The sequence below is a fragment of the Myxine glutinosa genome, chromosome 7, assembly GCF_964187855.1.
Source record: "Myxine glutinosa chromosome 7, kmMyxGlut1.1, whole genome shotgun sequence".
Taxonomy (NCBI): Eukaryota; Metazoa; Chordata; class Myxini; order Myxiniformes; family Myxinidae; genus Myxine; species Myxine glutinosa.
The window spans coordinates 5957126-5968497 of record NC_136267.1 but is presented as its reverse complement, the minus strand read 5'-3'; the positions used below and the strand labels follow the sequence as shown (position 1 = coordinate 5968497).

At 45.6% G+C, this 11372-nt stretch overlaps 1 protein-coding gene and 1 long non-coding RNA gene across 2 annotated transcripts in view; one reads left to right on the top strand and one right to left on the bottom strand.

The window, feature by feature from the left end:
* Positions 1–1756, top strand: part of LOC137415129 (uncharacterized) — a 4575-nt gene extending 2819 nt beyond the window's left edge. Inside the window, exons 2-3 of the long non-coding RNA XR_010982004.2 lie at positions 1321–1428; positions 1619–1756. This is a non-coding gene — a long non-coding RNA (uncharacterized LOC137415129). The remainder of the gene's footprint in view (positions 1–1320; positions 1429–1618) is intronic.
* Positions 1–11372, bottom strand: part of LOC144892888 (uncharacterized) — a 194833-nt gene that overhangs the window by 179540 nt on the left and 3921 nt on the right. The gene's annotated exons all lie outside the window — the stretch shown is intronic.

Sequence of the window (11372 nt, the reverse complement as noted above, 5' to 3'; positions counted from 1 at the left end):
AGCGGTTGTGATCGTGCCACGCTTACCCAATGGAGAAATCACTGAGATGGTCGAATCAGGAAAGACAGGAAGAACAGATTGGTTTATTAACTATTTACACAGGAAGAAGAGGAAGAGAAAGAGCAATGTACAGTGAAGAGGAAGAAGCAGATACACAGGGCAGCCTTATACAGTCTCATACTTATCCCCTGGTCACGGGCCCATTCGCACTCAGACTCACTCTCAGACTCTCACATGGGGTTTGTAGATGGTCGGGTTGATGGTCCACCAATGGCGTCCACAGCTCGCCCCGGTCCCCGACTCATACCACGAAGCAGATGGTGAGGTAGACAAGCTCTCCACGTGGCGTTGGCGCGAAGCGGACAATTATATCGGGGAAAGGTAAGCTGGGCGATTATACTGCGTATGTAATAGTTGTACCGGCGCCTTTATACGCGCTCCCAGTATCGCTGGGTACAATACGCCACTTCCCCAAGTCCTCCGCAATGCCACATAAACCCTTCAATACTGGCGCCTTCCACAATAGTCCTTCTGCACGAATGCAAATGCTTGGCTTCCCTCACGAGTCCTCACAAAAGTCCTTCTCAATGCTGCAGTCCTCTGCAATGCGTGCTGCGCGCCAGTCCTTCGCCAGTCCTTTGTAAAGCGCAATCAATCCTTTCAATGCTTGTCACAGCGCGTCTCTCCTCATAACTAGTTCACAACCCAAGCGCCTCTCCCATCATAACTCGAGTCTCAACTCTGTTCAAGCGTCTCTCCCTCCTCATAACTGAGGTGGGGGCCTCGCGCAACGGGTTTTATTGCCACGCCCAGCGAACCCTCTGGAATCTCTAGCCACACCCTGTCAGGTGATGTCGCCTCAGCCCTGATTGGTTGATGAGGTCTTACCGGCTCCGCCCTTGATGGCTGCCTGACGTGGCCACACCCCCACCCTTGTGCTCCGCCCCCTTTTCGGGCCTTACCTCGTGGCATTTGGGCTGGTTTGAGCGAAAGCCCAAGGGCAGCGAACACTACCGGCCCAACGCGTAACAAACCACGAGGGGCAATGGGGTGCAGACTGGATAGTGCTCAATGGAGTCGCTTGGAGGGAGGGTGCAAACTGAACGGGGCCTACTCTTATTTGTTTTACACAACGCAGATGCAACTATTGGAAATGGCCTTATCCTAAACACATACTATGAAATAACTAACGTTCTAAGGTGACCTACGTGTTGCATGTGGCCTAACTATGGAGTGCAACCTTTAACCTTTAATGATGTTACCTGTGTGGGTTCTCAAAACCACAACAATATATATATATATATATTGTTGTGTTCCCAGGATTAAGACCCCAAGAGGACGAATGGCCGGATCGAGCTTTACTCTGAGGCGTATACCCAACTTGGCGATGGTGACACACGCAGGAAAGTTCGAAGTCTTGCCTGATCGGTAAGACTATACATATTAGGGTGGTCCACAGATATATGTAATATTTAATACTATTACAAATCCATGCTCCACAAGGCTGCCCTTGTTCCTATGTATATACAGATCATATGAACCAAATATGAGGTCAATTGGAACTTATTTAGAGGTTGCTCAAAAAATAACATTTTTAATTCATCCTGTTTTTTTTCAGATGGCAGAAACTCGCAGCTCTTCCACAGTTTGGTTGCTGGGCAAGTCTGAAAAGGAAATAATAGCCGGCGAAGCCGGTGTTGTGAATGAACGCATACGTATTATGTTGAAAAGCCAGATTTTGCTGAATCCTTTGAGAATTTCGAAGCTTTGACTCACCAAATCGCTCCATGGAGGCCGCCATATTGCGGATGCGGAAGTATGCATAAAAAATTGCGAAAAAGTTCAATAGGAGTTTGTTTCACCCGTCTTTTTTTGATTCACAATCTTATGCACCTCTAATTTGTAATTAAAATACTTTAAGACCAACCTCGTTCCCCGGGCCGCACGGGCCCTCGTTATCTTCAACAAAAATCGTCATCAAACACCGGAACCAATAAGATTCGAGCATTTGAAAAAGTATTTCTAAAAAGCTTTTTACCGCGTTTTGGAGGCTGAAAACGGCGTCAAATATTCTAAAATTGACGAACAATTATGTTTTAGAAATCTCGCAGCCGTAGGGGATAGTTTTTCATGGCCGGAAATATCCGAAGTTGAGACGGAATTCACCAAATTAATCAAGAACCAGTTCAAGAAGTAAATTTTATAAATTTTAATCTCATCCAGAATACAAATGGTGTCATTTTGAACGAGGCACGGTACCGACTGCACCTACCTACTACCAACTACCTAACCTACTGATGCCATAATGATGGGTAAAATAGTGGCAAGAGGCTTTGGCTTCGCCAGCTCATTGCGGCTTTGCAGTAGGGTACTAGTATGTGGGGGACTACCAACCAAATGACACACATTGCAGAAAATGGTGTACCATCACATACAAGAACACCATACAGTTCGTGAAAGTGCCAAACTTAGTGTACAAGCTGTGTGTGCATACTGGGAGAAAGCACGAATTCCAGTGCTGAGAGTAGATTCCTGTGAGCACCAACTTTTGAAGTTGTATGATGCCTACAAACTGGTAAAGAAAAATAGAACCAAGACATTCGAAAACTATAGAGTGAAGGAGCAGATGTTCAAAGATGAAATTCAATCCCTCTTCGATATCTCACCAAATGATGCGCTTGAGAAAATGACGAATGAAGAAGACAAAGCATTCCTTATCATGCAGCGTGAGGATCCCTCAAGTTCACGTATGGGATCTGTGGACAACACTCTGGCAGTGAAGGAGAACAGAAAGCGTATCAGGCTTGAGAATGAAGATAAAAGAAAGAAGAAACATGCTGCTGAGACTCTAACAGCAATGCAATCTGTTCCATCAACATCGGCTGTGGTTGATGATGATGATGATGAGTCTGAGATTGAAAGCTCCGATTCAGGGGACAATGAATTCAAACTCCAAGGTCCATCTTCTGCCAAACAGGCGAAAAAGGCTCCCATCAAGGTGATCACTCCAGCAATAGTGGCAACTCTGGACAGAGTAAATCTCTCAGATTGGTGTGCTATGTTTGTGGCCAGTGCTTTTAAACAATCTCTTGGTCATACCATTGAAGACAAGTGCAAGCCAACAATAATAAATAATTTGAGTAATTGAAAATAGATAATTATCTATGAATTGCTGTATGATACTAAATATTCTGTATCTTATTATTCATTAAATTTTGTCAACATTTTGAGCAACCTCTAAATGTTGTCCAATCAAGCTCAAATTTACACCACAAACTACGTTCTTAAATAGGAATAGGGGCAGGCTTGTGGAGAAATGAAAATCCAATCTTCAAATTTTTGGACCACCCTAATATATTGTTACGGTTTTTAGAACCGGCACTTGTAAATAATAATCCTTGTAAATAATTCCCTGTAAATATTCCCATTTTCTAAAGGTTAAAGGTAGCACCCTAATTAGTCCATATACAACACGCAGGGCACCATAGGAACTCTTTCAGTTATTTCATCAGTATGTGTTTCAGGTAAGGCTCTGTTTCCAATAGTTTGACTCTGTGTTGCATTAATTAAATAAGATAGGTCCTTCAATCCTGTGCATTTTGATCTCTCTCTCCAAGCTACTCCATCATGCGCACCTACAGGCGGGGTTTGTCGCTCTCTCTCCAAGCTACTTCATCATGCGCACCTACATGCGGTGGTTGTCTCTCGCTAGTTGCTATTACGCGCCTTAGCGCATGCTTGCTAGCAGCGTTCGCTGCATCAAACGCCATTGCGCACGCGGTCAGGCTGGCGAAGAAGGGCGGAGCGCGGGGAGGAGGCGTGCCCCCCCCCCCCCCGTCAACTCATCATCAAAGGTGGAGCCAGCGAGCCCTCGCCGACCAACCAGGGCTGAGGTAAGCTCGCTAGTGGGCGTAAGCCCTATGAAGGCGGCTTGATTTCAACGCGCGAGCTATAAGCGCGAGAGCGAAGCCCTGTTACGGGCTGCGCGAGGGGAGGCCATTGTGTAAGGACTGCGCAGGGGGAGGGTTGATTGTCACGTTACGAAGAGGACTGCGCAGGGAGCCACCATTGATGACGGACTGAGCAGATTGCATCATTGATTACGGACTGCGCAGGGAACCATTGCTTGATACGAACTGTGCCAAAAGAGAGCTCGATTACCTAGAACTGCGCTGGGGGATGCTGATGATTACGAACTGTGCAGGGAGCGACCACTGTATCGGACTGCGCCGGGGACTTCTGTTGAACTGCAGCACGTTATGAACGTTGAGAGAGAGAAAGCCGAATACCCTACACCGATATATGAACCCCGCTAAGTAAGGTCTGCTCGCGTGCAACAATATACGAGCAGCGCTACCTGCCGGGTTTCGCGGCAGAGCTGGAGTGTGGATCGGAACCGGAGCGTGGACCGAGGTGGAGCGTGGATCAGAGCCGGAGCCCACGCCGTCCTTCTGCTTGGACCTTCCCTCCCTGCCACCATTACTCCTTCCGTGTAAGTCTGTTTGTGTTGTCCTGGGTGTGATAATTAAGACTGTATAAGGTTGCCCTGTGTCTGCTTCTTCTTCTTCTTCCCTTGTGCATTTACCCTTCCGTTTCCTCTTTAATTATTGTGGTAATAAATTCCAGGGTGTTCCTCCTTACTTTGGTTTCTTCTGTCCGATCGTCTTAGTCTTTTCACAATTGAATATACGTGGCACGATTTTGGCAATCGCTCAGGATCGGGTTAGTCAACCGCTAACGGCTCGGGCTTCGGATTGCTAACCGCTCGGCAAATTCCATCTTGTCCGCGGTCCGAGCAGGAGTTATCTCCCTGCTTCACGGCCAGGGGTAGCACTCAGGTATTTGGGACTTCATTGACCAAATATATATGTATTTTTTATTTTTTATTGACCAATCACCCTGGCTACTCCCGACCGGAAGGAGCGTTATAACTTCTAGGGTTAGGGGAACGGCCAGCTTAAAAGACAAGGGGATTAACCCCCCCTTGGTCACGGGAGTGCCGGACCCCGAATCCGCAATATATATATATATATATATATATATATATATATATATATATATATATATATATATATATACATATATATATATACATATATATATATACACATATATATACACATATATATACACATACATATATATACACATATATATACACATATATATACATATACATATATATACATATATATACATATACATACACATATATATACATATATATACATATATATACATATACATATATATACATATATATACATATACATATATATACATATATATACATATACATATATATACATATATATACATATACATATATATACATATATATACATATACATATATATACATATACATATATATACATTGTCCGTATCTTGCTTTCCTGGTGGTCGTGGTGGATTTTTGGCCATTGAGTCTTCCTCTGCACGGTCCCGGCTCTGCTCTGCTGCTCCTGGCTTCACCTGCTCAGCTCCTTCGCTATTTCCTCGGGCTCACTCTCGTGGGTTGTGCCGCCCATTGTTTGCAGCGGCGGTGGTGGCGGTTTGCCGCCGTGATCTTGATTAGCGGCGGCGGTCGTTTGCCGCTGCATTTGCCGCTTTGCCTCCTCAACCTTGGCCTCTGCACGGTCCCGGCTCTGCTCTGCTGCTCCTGGCTTCACCTGCTCAGCTCCTTCGCTATTTCCTCGGGCTCACTCTCGTGGGTTGTGCCGCCCATTGTTTGCAGCGGCGGTGGTGGCGGTTTGCCGCCGTGATCTTGATTAGCGGTGGCGGTCGTTTGCCGCTGCATTTGCCGCTTTGCCTCGTGCTCGTCTCTTCGCTCCTGTCTGCCCTCTGCATGGTCCCGGCTCTGCTCCTGGCTTCACCTGCTCGGCTCCTTCGCTGTTTCCTCGGGCCCACTCCCGTGGGTTGTGTCGATTGTTTCGCCTCCTCACCCTTGGCCTCGTGCTCGTCCCTTCGCTCCTGCTGGCATGGCTCTGCGGTACTCCGTCGCAAGGCTTCTCCTGCTTAAAACCCGCTCCACCCCATCATGCATCTCTGCAATCAAATCGAATGGACTCCTGCGTCGACCCAGGTACATTCACCATGGCTCCGGTCGTAAGTTTGTTTATTTACAATCAGGTCACTCCATCCCCATCCTCTGGTCGGCTCAGCGCACTCCCACTCATCGTCCCAACACACCTGGTCACAACAACGCACAAAATCGCACCTCCTGTCTGCGAACCCTGGCCAAATCACCTGGATTCATACCCGCCGTACAAAACAACATCAAGCTCACCCTGTTCAATACCCGGTCCCTCAACAACAAATGCCTCATCCTGAACGACTACATCCTGGAAAATAAACTGGACTTTCTCTGTCTCACTGAGACCTGGCAACAACCACTGGACTACTACACGCTCAACCTCACCACACCCAATGGATATTCTTACATCAATAAACCACGCTCGGAGGGCCGAGGTGGTGGAATTGCCGTTATTCACCGACAAGACATCAAGACCAACCTCATCTCCATCTCATCTGCTCCATCATTTGAACACCTGGCTTTTAAACTCTCTGGTCACACACAGTCAGTCATGGCTGTTGTCTACAGCCCTCCCAAACCACACCCATCTACAGTCTGACTTCTCCTACTTTCTGACCCAGCTATGTTCCCTCTCCCCCTCAATCCTCCTCCTTGGTGATTTCAATATCCACATGGACTCCACTGACTCCACGCTAACCACTGACTTCACTGATTTACTCACCTGCTTTAACCTCACTCAACATGTCAACTTTCCTACCCATAACCGTGGTCACATTTTGGACCTTGTCTGCTCTACTGGACTAATTTTGCACCATCTCTCTGGCTCCGACCTCACTCTCTCTGACCACCTAGCCATCACTCTGACCATCAACATCCCCACCCCAGCACCAAGGCATTATCGCACTATCAACTTCCGTAAGCTAAACGCTCTTTCACCTGCCTCATTCTCATCGACCCTCTCTGAAAAAATGTCCACTTCTCCCTTTGTTGACCTCCACACCCCTTCTGACCTCACTGACTACTACAACCACACTCTCTCCTCCTGCCTTGACCAACTTGCGCCTATAAAAACCAAAACAGTTTCTTTCACCCATTCTGCTCCCTGGTTTACCCCTGAACTCTGCCTGATGAAAACTCGTGCTCGCCAACTTGAAAGACTCCGCAATAAAACAGGTCTCACAGTTCACTCCCAGGCCTACAAGGACCACATACAACACTATAAAGATGCCCTCTCCCGCGCCCGCTCCGCCTACTACTCTCAAATTATCCACTCTGGCTCCGGAAACCCAAAAGCACTCTTCTCTACAATAAACAAACTCCTCAGCCCCCTGAACACCACCACCCAGTCATTCACAATAGACAACTGCATCTCCTTCCTTTCATTCTTCCAACGCAAAATTGAAAACATCTACAACAGCTTGACCACCGCCGCACCCGCTCCCCCTCAAACCACCTGCCCCCCCTTATCCTGCCATCCCCTGTCTCAATTCTCCCCAGTCTCCCCTACTGACCTCTCTGAACTCCTCATCGGAATGAAAACTGCCACCTGCACTCTTGACCCCATCCCCTCCAGCTTTGTCAAGGCCTCCCTTCCTGCTCTCTCTCCACTTATCATTGCAACAATAAACTCCTCCCTGTCTACAGGCATCGTCCCACCATCCCTCAAAATTGCTGCTGTTACCCCCATTCTGAAAAAACCTGGACTCAACCCTGACACCCTAAATAACTTCAGACCCATCTCCAACCTACCCTTTCTGTCAAAGGTTTTGGAACGCGCTGTAGCCACTCAACTCAAACATCACCTCTCTGCCAATAACCTGTATGAAACATTCCAATCCGGATTCCGCTCCAACCACAGTACTGAAACTGCTCTCCTCAAAATCACCAACGACCTTCTCCTCTCCTCTGACGCTGGCAACCTCAACATTCTCATCCTCCTCGACCTCAGCGCCGCCTTTGACACCATCGATCACACCATCCTCCTCACCCGACTTGAAACCACCTTTAACATTACCGGCACTGCCCTCTCTTGGATTAAATCATACCTCTCTGACAGACGTCAGTTCATCTCCATCAATAACTGCAAATCCCCCACTGCTCCCCTCCCCCAAGGTGTCCCCCAAGGTTCAGTTCTTGGCCCCCTCCTCTTCGTCCTTTACCTGTCCCCCCTCGGTCACTTAATCCGCCGTCATGGTCTCCAATTCCACTGCTTCGCCGATGACATCCAGCTTTTCATCTCCACCAAGTCCATCTCCACCGCCACCCACTCTATCCTGACAAACTGCATCACTGAAATAAAATCTTGGCTTCAAATCAACTTCCTCAAACTTAACTGTGATAAATCTGAAATAATCATCATTGGCCCAAAAACGCTCACCAAGTCCACCCATAACTTTGCCCTCAACATCGACGGTTTCCCAGTATCCACCTCCCCTCACATCCGGAATCTTGGCATCATCTTTGACCAAACCCTCTCCTTCGACAAATACACTAAACAGATCACAAAGACAGCCTTCTTTCACCTGAAAAACATCGCCCGTCTCCGTCCATCCCTCTCCTCCGTGGCTGCAGAAACCCTCATCCACGCCTTCATCACTTCCCGTCTAGACTACTGCAATAGCCTCCTTTATGGTTCACCCTCAACAATCACCAATAAACTCCAATACATTCAGAACTCCGCTGCCCGTCTACTCACCCATTCCCGGACCCGTGACCACATCACCCCCGTCCTTTACAAGCTTCACTGGCTCCCCATCTCCCAGAGAATCCAGTACAAAATCCTCCTCTTGACCTACAAAGCCCTCCATAACCTGGCCCCATCCTACCTGGCTGACCTCCTCTCCAGACACACTCCCACCCGCAACCTCCGCTCTGCTGGTACCAACCTCCTGACCCCCCCCCCCCCCCCATCTGGACCAAATTTAGATCCTGGGGGGACAGGGCCTTCTCCATCGCTGCTCCCACCCTCTGGAACTCGCTACCTCACACCATCAGAGACTCCTCCTCACTCACCACATTCAAAACATCACTCAAGACCCACCTATTCAACACTGCATTCAACATTTAACCCACAGCATCTAACCCCTGACTATCTCCTCTCCTTCTCCCTCCTTTGTGCTTTGAATATTTCCCTATTGATTCTTCTTTTTTTGCAATTGTCTTTATGTTTTGCTATGCATTATGTTTTGCACTCTGTCAAAGCGTCTTTGGGCTTCCTGAAAAGCGCTATATAAAATAAATGCATTATTATTATTATTATATACATATACATATATATACATATACATATATATACATACATATACATACATATACATACATATACATACATACATACACATACATACATACATACACATACATATATATATATATATATATATATATATATATATATATATATATATATATATATATATATATATATATATATATATATACAGTGCGTATCAAAAAAAAGGTAATCCGAATTCAAGGGGTTAATATGCAAAGGTTATTTAGTTTGACAATTTGCATGTGGTTTACCAATTATGAGGAGATCCTCAGCTTTCCATTGATGCCTTTCATGCATCATTGCTGTCACACATGACCGAGTACATGTTCATTGAAAATGACAAGTTCAAATTGCATTTTTACAAGTTTGGCTAATCGGTGCAAGACAGTTTAAAATGGACGCATTACTTGTCGACTGCCAAGTTGATTATGTAAAATTGTTAAGCTGGTCTGGTAATCGGCCGTTACGTCATCCTTTGTTTAAGATGGGTATTTAAGATGGGCCTACAGTGTATGGGTTTAGAGACAGTCTGAGTCATTGAAAAGATGGGTCAACTTACGACTGAACAGCGGACCTTCGTGGTTACAACCTTTCACCAAACTGGAAGTTTGTAGCGAACTCGTGATGCGTTCAGGGAACGTTTCCCAGAACGGGAGCCTCCAGCAGACAAAACCATCTGGGCGAATGTTAGAAAATACCAAGAGCATGGCACTAGGCTCAACCGCAACAAGGGGAATTCTGGTAGGAGGCGCACTGGGCGATCGGAAATGAACATTGCAGCAGCAAGGCAGCAGGCTTTGGAGCATCCTCGGGATACCAGTGCAAGACGAAATGGGACGGGATTGCCTTCGGCAACATTCAACCAAATCACAAGACTGGACCTCCACCAACATCCATATCGGATTCACATCCGGCATCAACTAATGCCAGGGGATTTTGCCAGGAGGCTGGTGCTTGCCAGATGGTTGATAGCACGTTGCGAAGCAGATGTCAATTTCCTGCGGTATCTCATTATCGGCGACGAAGCTGCTTTCGCCATGGACGGCAAGGTCAATACCCATAATGTTCTCTGAAGACACCACGAACCTGTCACTCAAAGTTCTCCTCCAGCTGCGGTAATACTTCATCATTGATCATCTGCAGATACCTGTTACCATTGACATTCCTTTGAAAGAAAAATGGTCCGATCACCTGACCACTTCACCAAAGTCCCATCCAAACAGTCCACTTTTGTCGATTCATGTTGGTGTCAAAATTAAATTCCGGGGGTTGTCCTGTCGGTGCATATTCAAATATGCCTCACACCATGTGATTATTTCCTTTGGGGACATTTAAAGAACAAGGTGTTCCTAACTCCTCCCCATGATCTTGATGAATTGCAGGGCCGTATTCGACATGAAGTGGATGCTTTGCGCAATGACCCGGCTATGGTGAGACGAGCAGTTCAGGACATGCTCCGCCGCTGTGAGGTTTGTGTTGAAAGGGGAGGTGGACATGTTGAAGGTGTGGGTGCATAAAGGTCAATCATTCCTGAGAAAAGTTCACATCTGATGTTCATTTTGCACCAATTATCCTGACTTGCATCGATTAGCCAAACTTGTAAAAATGCGATTTGAACTTGTCATTTTCAATGAACATGTACTCGGTCATGTGTGACAGCAATGGTGCATGGAAGGTATCAATGGAAAGCTGAGGATCTCCTCTTAAATTGTAAACCACTTGTAAATTGTCAAAATAAATAACCTTTGCATATTAACCCCTTGAATTCGGATTACCTTTTTTTTGATACGCACTGTATATACACACATATATATATATATATATATATATATATATATATATATATATATATATATATATATATATATATATATATATATATATATATGGATAAATATATGTATTTACAAAAAGTATACATATATATATGTATATATATACATATACATATACATATACACCATGTATGAGTATTAAAAAATATACGTATATATGGATAAATATATATGTATAAAAAAAAATAATATATATATATAATATAATATAATACAATATAATATAA